This window comes from Tupaia chinensis, unplaced genomic scaffold, assembly GCF_000334495.1.
Source record: "Tupaia chinensis unplaced genomic scaffold, TupChi_1.0 Scaffold000138_1, whole genome shotgun sequence".
Classification (NCBI taxonomy): domain Eukaryota; kingdom Metazoa; phylum Chordata; class Mammalia; order Scandentia; family Tupaiidae; genus Tupaia; species Tupaia belangeri.
In genome coordinates, this window is record NW_006159608.1 from 1,383,110 (window position 1) to 1,393,414 (window position 10,305).

At 41.9% G+C, this 10,305-nt stretch overlaps 1 protein-coding gene and 1 long non-coding RNA gene across 6 annotated transcripts in view; one reads left to right on the top strand and one right to left on the bottom strand.

Annotated features, from left to right (window-relative positions):
* The window catches only part of C1QTNF7 (C1q and TNF related 7), a 134,478-nt gene that overhangs the window by 46,500 nt on the left and 77,673 nt on the right, over positions 1-10,305 (bottom strand). The window lies entirely within an intron of this gene.
* LOC114007182 (uncharacterized) overlaps positions 7,374-10,305 on the top strand; it is a 32,351-nt gene continuing 29,419 nt past the window's right edge. For both annotated transcript variants that reach the window (XR_003548809.1, XR_003548810.1), the window contains exon 1: positions 7,374-7,722. This is a non-coding gene — a long non-coding RNA (uncharacterized LOC114007182). The remainder of the gene's footprint in view (positions 7,723-10,305) is intronic.

Sequence of the window (10,305 nt, forward strand, 5' to 3'; positions counted from 1 at the left end):
AGCAGGAATAGAAAACCAATACACACTAGGGACCAGCAGTTGGCATAATGTTACATCGCTGGATTCCCAAGTAGGCGACCGTTGTTCAAGTCCTAGACCTGGTGGCTTAAGGCTCACAACAGTGTGTGTGTGTGTGTGTGTGTGTGTGTGTGTGCCCAAAAATCCTGAAAAGAGACTGAAGGAGAAAAAGGACTGTGGCGTGGCCATCCCATCAGAAGGTGATTTCTCTCTCTTTCTCTGATGAGCGCATGTACCCTATAGCAAAAATCTCTCTAAGAAGAAAAAAGAAAATGAACACACTAGATGAAACGAAGAAGCCTTGTCTGGGCTCTAGGCAACAGAGAGAGAGGAGCAGACTTGGTGGGTTAGGGTGATGGCGTTTGAAGCCAGCAGATTGGTTTGAAACCCAACTGTGCTACTTGTCAATTGTATGATCTTGAGAAGATGACGTTTTCTCTGTGCCTCAGTGTGACTTCTATAAAGTGAGATGAAAATTAGTATACACTTAGAATATATAAGGACGTTGGCACATTGTCAGGGCTCTGTAAATATCACTGACATAAATGAGTTCTTAATGAAATGAATTTACTGCCTCCGTGGATAGTGGAAGACGAGCAAGTTGTTAAGTGTTAAGGTGTTGCTGGAAACTCACTAGTTGCTGAATGCCATCAAAGGATGATTTTCATCATAACCCATGTTCGTTGACGCAGTGAGCGTTTCTTTCTTTCGGTGGGGGCCAGTGGAAGTTTATCTTCCTTTCTGTTCACTTGCAGAACAAGAGGTACGATCTGGATGATGGTCACTGATATTTTTCAAAACTGCCTTTGGTTGTAATTCAGAATCGATGAAGCAGCCTAATGGAGGGGTACTGTTTGGACTTCCTGCAATTCTGTTGTCTCTGGTAGAACACGAGCTTGCCTGTGTTGCTGCTTTGCAAAAAGTTATTACCCTGATAGTTCTGAACACCTGGGAGGAAGCACATTCACATGGAATCTTTGTTATTTTTCTAAGTTTGTCTAGTTAGAGTAACACAGTTCTCTAATGAAATTTTATACTTCATTAGGAAACAGAAGACTGACCACTTGTGTGAATCTAGCCTAAGGAAATAATTCAGTGAAAACATTTATCATAAGTCAGTGGGGGGCATGTCGGCCAGGCAGCAGAGTCGCACACAGCCAGCCACAGTTTGCGTCCTAGACCTTGCAGCTTGATGACATATCACGTGCTGTGTGTGCCAGAATCCCGAAAGGAGAGTGGTGAAGAAGGGATGCAAAGTGAACACCCCACGGGGAGGGGAGGCTGCTTTCTCACCTTCTCTCTTATCTGTGTCGCTCTGAGGCAAGTACAGGTACCCTTGGGTAAATTAAAAAAAATTCACATACAAAAATGTTCACTGCAGCATTATTAAAAAAAAATCAGAATAATCTAAAATATTAGAAAATAGTAGAATTGTCAATTATATTGTGGTATAATCAGTCACTGGAATATTACGCAGTTGGTTGACAGTTGTTATAGGGGCCAGCAGGTGGTGTGGTAGTTATGGCATTGAACTCTCACACGGCCCACTGTAGTTTGAGTACTGGACCTGGTGGCTTGAAAATCATGCTGGGCGCATGTACATGTGTGCCCAGAATCCTGGGAGGACAATGGAGGAGAAAGGATCATGGTGTGGTCATCCTCTTTGGGAGGTGATTTCTCACGTTCCCTCTCACCTTCTCCCTCTGTCTCATCAGAGAACTCACATGCTCTATGACAAAACCTTTTATTTATTCTTTTAAAAAGAAAGTTATTATAATGACCTTACCATAACAAGGAACATATTTGCAATATACTGTTAAGAGAAAAACTGAGAGACAAAATTCTGCTCAGTGTGATTTTATGATGCTTATAATTATAGTTCACATGTTAACAGCCTAGAAAAAAATATACCAAAATACTGACACCAACTTTGTTAAGGTGGCAGAATTCTTTTCCTTCTATTTTCCAAATGTATATTGTCAATTTTTTTTTTGCATAGAAAAAAAATAGATGACTTTTCTGATAACCCAATAGTAATACAGTTATTTACATCTTTTGGGAAAATTTTTGGTTAAATGAAAACATAAAGCAATAAGTGAATGCTTCCAAATAGTGTGGAAAATGCCCAAATAAGTTACAAATGTACACATTTATAACTCTAAATTAAAGTGCCCCAGGAGCTCTAACTTCCTAGATTGGTGCTGATGGTAAGGAAACAAATGAGAAATTTGGGCCACTAGCACTTAGCACGGCGCGTGGAAACGGTTCGGCACTTGTACTTTCTGGCTCTAAGTCAACTGGTGATATTTCATCAGGCAAAGGAGAGTTTTACTTCTCAAGATAATTTAGTTCTAATCATTTCAACTACCTCCATTCCAGGGCAGGGGCTAAGGAGAAAAAAAAAAAATAGCTATGATTTATTGAGGGCTTGCCATGTGCCAAGTTCTGCAGGGAATATTTTATGTACATAGTCTTAATTCAGCCTCCGAACTCTGTTAGGTAGAACCCATGACACACATTTTATAGATGAGCTGCTTAGAAAAGTGAACAAAATGACTACAGAGTTTCATACTGGTTGATGCAAAAGCGGCATTCCCATGCACTGGCAGACCCCACAGCTCACTGCCTCCCCCAGGAACTCCAGCTAGCCAGGCTGCCCGAGGCCCTCAAGCTCAGTCTGTGCAGTGGCTGTTTTTAGCAGATCCAACAGCATCTCAACAGATTCATCCTTTCCTACCATGGCTGTGCGTGTACACAGTGGTGTTTGGAAATTTCATGAAATAAAAAGCATGTATAGTGAAAACCAGTTTTTGTTCACATTCACTTCTTTTTTTAATTATTATTTATTTAATTTTATTTATTCATTCATTTATTTGAATTTGACCAGAGAGAGAGACACACACACAGAGAGAGAGAAAGGGATAAAGGAAGCCGCCAGGTCCGTGACTCGAACCGTGGTTGGCCATGTGGGAGTGTCCAGCACCTTAACCACCACGCCACCTGCTGGTCCCCACATTCACTTCTTATTCCTCAATTTTTCTTCCCTGAGGAAATTGCTGTGAATGAAGCAACAAATGAATATTGAGAGAACCTTTCCTGAGTTCTACTGCTTTAAAATCTCCTAGGTCTGACCAGGAACCTGGGCTTTTAACAAGTTTCCCGGATAGTTTTGGTGGCAGACCTGGGGCTGATGGAGATTCTCATCACTCCAGTCAAACAATGATGCCCAGCTGAGTAAAAATAAAATAGAAAATTCACTCTGCTTATGCCAAAAATATTTTGGTTGTGTACAGCCTTTCAGGAATATGATGTTTGGTAAAAATGAGTTCATGCTTTCTTGGTTTTGAAAAATCTAATTTTACAGAGTAGTACATTTCAGTTGAAGATATTTTTGCACACAAGTGGGACTGAAAATTGACTGGACAATGTTACCGTCTGTGGCCCCCTGACTGGGGTAGTGAAAGCAGCACTGGCCTGAGTGAGACCAGGGGTCTTAGTCTGCTGGGCTGCTGCGGCCGAACAACAGAACGAGCCCAATGTATTCTCCCAGCTTCTCTTCTTGTAGGAAGTCCACATCAAGGTGCAGGCTGCCTCAGTTCCTGGTAAGAACCTACTTTCTGCAGATGGCCACCTCCTTGCTGTGTCCTCACATGGAAGAGAAAGAGAGAATACTCTGGCTTCTCTTCCTGTTCTTGTTGGGACACCAGTCCCCACATGGGGCCCTACTCTCATGATCTTATTAAGTCCAATAATTTCCCAAAGGCCCCACCTCCAAAACCATCCCATCAGGGTTTGGGGCTTTAGCATGGATTTTGGGGAACACAATCGTTCCGCCCCAACACCGGTGGTCAGTCCACTCCGTCAGTGACCAGCTGAGAGCGCGAGGGCAAGTTACTTCCCTTTGAGGTAAACTGACTGGACATGCTCAGGGGTATCCTGTGTGCTCCCAAGGGCGCCTAGAATCCTTTCTGGGGTGAGACGAATAGTCCCTCTTTAGGGAGTGTTGTGACTGAGTACACAAGTCTCAAGCTCACTAGTCAGCCCCGTACCCCCCTTACCATTCTGTAAGAGCAGCTCCTCTTACCTGCCTGTTCTCTCTACTCGATCTAGCATCTATCTATTTATTTATCTGTCATCATCTGTCTATCGAATCTATCATCTATCCTATTATCCAGTGTTAATTAAATTCCAGATTGTTCAGATTTCACCAGTTTTTCTTCCAATACTCTTTGTCTTTTTCCAGGATCCAGCCCAGGATACTACATTGCAGTTTGTGTCTTATTTGATTTTGCCTTTGATTTCGATTACAGTCAGACTCGTGATTCTAAACTAACAACAAAAGCAGGTGTTTGGTACCCACTGGACGGACTGCTTGCTAGGTGTTTCACTCATGAACTTGAGGCTGACATTACAGGAGAAGCGTAGCTCCTGTGCAGGTGAGATGCAAAGTCTTGGAGGCAAGCAGGATGATCTCACTTGTCCTCCCTGGACAAGTCGCTGAGCCTCCCTGGACTTCTCACCTCTAAAATGAGAGAATAATAACTAATTTGCAAGTTCCGTGGCTAAAGTGAGTTTAGTACGAGGCACCACTCTAGGTAAGCGTTTCAGCTACGGTGACTTTTCCCAGGTTTAAAGTGTGCAGTTGGTGCCTTTCCCCTCGAGTTAGGGCTGTCTAGGCACTCCTCTCCCAGCTGTAACATTAGTGTTGCTCTCCTGTGCCCAGCCAAGCCGCAAACATTTGCGTGTGCTTGGATTAATATTTAACCGCAGCCTATGCCCCTCTTTCAAGGAAAGGCCCTTTGTTTCAGCCTTACTGTTAAGATGGGATTTAAAACATTTATCCCAATGCAGTTGTTCCAAGGTAGAAAAAGATTGTGCAATTAATACATATTAATCATCAAAAAGTTAGAGTGCATGGATAAACAAAAGGAAGGGAATAGAAAGCGGCTATGATCAGGCCACCTAGACATGAACTTGTTACCATTTCGGAATCTACATCTGGTAATACACGTATTCTCTTCCTCTTTCTCCCTTTTTAAATTACACTGTCTTATACATCACTTTTTGTGTGACCAATTGTCCCTTACTATACACATTTATTTGTATGTAATAAAATCTAATTCTGAAAAGTAATTTTTAAATTATATTGTATGATGTGTTGAAATAGTCTTCACTAATTCTCTCTTGTTGGATGGTGTGGTTGTTTTTAATTTTTGTTTTTGCCAGCAACATTGCAACAGCAATGGAAAATAGTGAAATCTTTGTGCAGCATTTTCCAGTTAGGCAATCTGAAGCTGACAACTGTTATATGCAGTCTCCATGCTCTTCCCTCTCACGTCCCTTCTCAGAATCTCCTGTATTGTTTGTATGTAACTACCTATTTGGTTCCTTCGTTTTTTTTTTTTTCTCTGAAGGATGTGTGTGCTTACTGGAGAGAGACAGGAAGAGAGAAAGTGAGAAATTATCCCCTGGGGGGATGGACATGCTACCGTCCCTGTACCATTCTTCCTTCAGGATTTTGGGCATGCATGAACACACGCCTGGTGTGTATTTCAAGCTGAAGAGTCCTGGACTCCAGTTGTGTAGTAGGCCATGTGGGATCCAGCCACCTTAACCTCCATGCCACCTGCTCTTTTATTTTTAATTTTTTAAAAGTTTAATTTGCCATAGGACATGTGCATGGGAGAGAGAGAGAGAGAGAGAGAGAGAGAGAGAGAGAGAGAGAAGGTAAGAAAGCACCCCCTGGAAGGGATGGCCATAACCCAGTTCTTTTCCCTCCATTTTCCTCTTGGGATTTTGGGCACACATGCGTACATGTCTGGTGTGTTTTCTAAGCTGTTGGGTCTGGGACTGGGATTGTGCAGTGGGCCAAGTGAGACCCAGCCACCTTAACCACTCTGCCACCAGCTGGCCCAGTCCCCATGACCTTGCTTCTTATTGAGAATAAAATGACACCTGTACTCCAATCACGTCTGATCTAATTATGTCAATTTAAGGCCCCTAGTCCATTTCTAAGATCAGAGAACACACTAGTAAGTGATCCTGACTCATGCAAATTCTTTTTGATTTAACCCCTTTCTCCTTTCATAGTGAAGTTATCGAGGTGCCTTCTCCTGGCATAATCTCTCTGAAATATAATTTATAACATTAGCATGGTAAACAGCTACTATATTTGACTTTATGAAATATTTTATAAACATCTCTAATCCTCATTTAATCTTCACCATAATTTGCAGACTACAGATGATTTTCCTGGTGAAAATCAAGACTGAGGAAAATTAAATAATTTCTTCAAAGTGAAAAGAACTACGACTGGAGTACTCCTGGTTCTGAGGCTGGGCATGCACCCCGGGATCCTGGGTCCTGCGCTGTGAGACCCTCCTCTAGCGGTGGCTTACTGTCTGTAGGAGCTGCATAGGAGAGCTCACCGTTTTGGTTCTTATGCCATCCAGACAGCAGCTGCAGGGGGCCAGCCCATGGTGCGGTGGCTGAGGCTGTAGGATCCCACACACTGTTGGAGTCCCTATTCCAGCAGCTTTAGAAGCAAGCTGGATGCATGCATGCCAAAAATCCTGAAAGGAGAGAGAAATGGAGGGGAAGGGATTGTGGCATGACCATGTCCTATGCGGTGGGAGTGGGGTTGCCTCCTTGCTTTCTCTTCCACCTCACACCCTATCTCTCTCTCTGGAGAGCACACACACCCTCTGCTCCCCCAAAAGCATATCTGCTCAAACCTGTGAATGTGATTTTATTTGGGAATAGGGCTCATGCAGATGTAATTGAGGATTTTTTCATTTGTTAATTTTTTTTTACATTTAATCACTGTGTATCATTAGAGCATACCAAATGAAATACTGCATATTGGTTCAGGCAAAGATATTACTGTACACATAATCATCAACAACTTTCCATTTTTGTGTCCCTTAAATGTTTTGCTTCTTTGTTTTCCCCTTGATCTTAAGATCATCCTGGATAGAATGCACTAAATCCAATATGTCCAGAGAAGAGAAGAGATGAGATGAAAAAACACAGAAGGGAAGGTAATGTAAAGATGCAGGCCGAGGGAACCAGCAGTTAGCGTAATGGCTATGTCGCTGGACTCCCATGTAGTCGACCGCGGTTCACGTCCCGGACCCGGTGGCTTAAAACTCATGCCAGGCGTGTGTGCGTGCGTGCCCAAGATCCCAAGAGGAGAATGGAGAAGGGATTGCAGCGTGACCATCCCCCTTGGGGGGGTGATTTCTCGCTTTCTGTCTCTATGTCTCTCTCTGTCTGTCAGGCGAGCGCACGCGCCCTACAGTGAAAATCTCTCCAAAAAAAAAAAAAAAAAAAAAAAAAAAGATGCTGACCGAGACTGGAGTATGTATCCACAAAGCAAGGAAACTCTGGGGATTGCCGAGAGCCACCCGGAGCTGGTAGACAGGCGTAGAATAGATTCCCTCCGAGCCCCAGAATGTGCGGGCTCAACCAAACCTTAATTTTGTACTTCCGGCCTCTGGAATTGTGAGAAAATAAAGTCCTGTCATGGCTTTGTGATAATTTGTTACAGCAGCCCTAGGAAACGACTGTGACATTACTAGTGCAAGAGAATGAGACAGGATGGGACCAACACTCACATCTGAGACGAGAAACACAGAGCTAAGTTTACCGCTCACTACGGTCGGAAACGCTGTGCGGGGCCACGTACCTTCTCGAGGAGAGCAGGTGGAGAGTAGGTGGCGTGGAGGCAAGGCAAGGCGGCCTTAAACAGGGTTTGGGGAAGCATGGCGCTCAGGCCAGGCTGATTTTGAGGGCCTAAGGAGCTGAGCTGGACGAGAGTGACTACTTTGGGAAGATTGTGAGAATCATATATTTATCTATCTATCTATCTATCTATCTATCTATCTATCTATCTATCTATCTCTATCTATCTATCTATCTATCTATCTATCTATCTATCTATCTATCTATCTATCTATCTATCTATGTAGCTGCTTATTATAAAGATTTCAGAAAAAAATCAATGCAAACAAAACACCCATCTCTCAGAAATCATTTTGGTAACATTTGATGGATGACATTTCAGATTCTATCTTGGCATATACTGAGCCAGAAACTTTGGTGGATGTAATTTGTACAAAAAAATGACTATATGTGTTATTTTTTTCCTTTTCTACTTGGATGTCTTTTATTTCAGTTATTTATTTATTTTTTCCATTTCTTATGTTTTGTATATTTTGCTTTTTTTCTCTATTTCTTTTATTTTTTTAAAACTTATTTCGTGCTGTGTTTTTAAAAGATGAAACGTAAGTCTACTTAAATATACTACCTCAAAAGTAAACTAGAATCAAGCCGAAGAAATCACTGAACTTCAGATAAGTATTTGTTCAAAACAAAAGACAGGAACTCCTAAGAAGATAATTTCATAACATAGTAGAATAACTATAGCTGGTGACAATTCTATGTATATTTCAAAATACTACGAGAGAGGATTTCGAATGTTCACAACACAAAGTAGGGGTAGATGTCTGAGATGGTGGATATGTGTACTGCCCTGGTTTGATCATGAAACACTGCATTCATACAATGAAAACGCATACTGTACCCCATAATATGTACAACCGCTATATGGCAATTAAAATTGTAATAAGAATACACTAAAAAACATACTAAAAGTTTAAAAAGAGTTGCTTTTTAAGAACTCTGTATGTTTCCACTTTGTACAAGAGTTATTTGCTTTCAGCCATGAAAGAGAATTTTAGGCACTTCCTTTTCCCTTTCACCAGTCTTCCAATTTTTGTTAGTTACATTATTATTTTTGGATTGCCTCAAACTTTAACATTTCTGTTATGTTCTGTCAACTAATTCTCACTGTTGTTTAGTCTTGATTCTTTGTTTAAAAGGTCCAACACTTACTCTGGTCCTTTCATGGTGTCTGGCTACGCAGAATTTCATCATCAAATATTTTTCAAGCAGGGCTTTGTTAATATTGTCCTCGCATTCTTGCGTGTTAGGGAATGCTTCTTGTTCTGCTTCTTTTGTAGTCGCAGCACGACTTGGCTGAGTAGCAAACCCTCGAGTCATCCTTTCCTCCTTAGAACTTAGTAGGTGCTGCTCTGTTCTCAGGGGATGAGTGTTGTAGTGGAGACTGAGGGAAACTGCCACCCCGGCCTGGTCATCTGTGTTCTCTCAACGATGCATACAGAACATTTTCCTTTGACTTTCAGTGTCTTCACAGTACATTCTCGATGTTAACCATTTTACTAGTCTTTTCAGGGACACAGTATGTCCATTAAAGTCAGAGATACCTAGCTTTCTTCAAGTAACTTTTTTTTTTTTAAATTAACTTTGTTTTGTCCTGTTCCTTATTATCTGTTCCAAATACCAATTTGTGTATGTCAGCCTCCTTTTTTCTTCAGCTTGTATTTCCTGTCTGCAGTAATTTTATTTCACTGTTCCTCTCTATTCACTTGCTGTGGTTTCTTAAGCTTGTTCTGTGCTTTCAGTAGTATTTATCTGTTTTCTGTTGCTTCTAAGTTGACTTTCATCCCTATAATTGTTTTATTTTTATCTCCCATTGATTTCTTGAGTCAGTTCACTTTTCAGCGGCTCTTCATCTTCTTGTTTGATCATTTATTTCTATGTCTTCTTTGAACTTTCTTTTCTGAGAAAGTATGTTGTCAATTTATTTAAGTTAGGAGAACTAATCTCTGTATTCTCTGCTGGTAGATCATTTATCATGTATATAGTTTACTTGACTCCTGTATTTTTTTTTTCTTTTTTCCACGTTTGCATTATCCATGGTAGGCCCCTCGTCTGGCTTCTGTCTTGGTGTTACTCAAAGGTGCATCTGACATGATTCAACAATGGTGCAGGGAGGGGCTGGGAGGCAAGGGCAGCTGGGCTCTAAATCAGGTGAGTCCTCACTCCTAATGAATCCGCTTTAGTGAAATGTCTCCCTCAAGCTTTGGGTTCACGAGGTCAGTGGCTCATAGGAAACTGGTAGAGATCTAGACCGTGTTGTGACTTCAGGATTGCTTCACCCATGCCTTTTATTTGAGCAGTTTTTGCCTTAGGGTGTGTGCACTCACTGAAGAGAGAGACAGTGTCAGAGACAGTGAGAGAAAAAGTAAGAAATCACTCCCCAGGGGAGATGGCCATGCCACAGTCCCTTCTCCATTCTCCTCCTGGGATCTTGGGCACACATGCACATGTGCCTGGTATGATTTTCAAGCCACCCAATCTGGAACTTGAACCATGGTTGGCCATGTGGGAGTCCAGTTGTGGATCCACCTTGCCATCCACCAG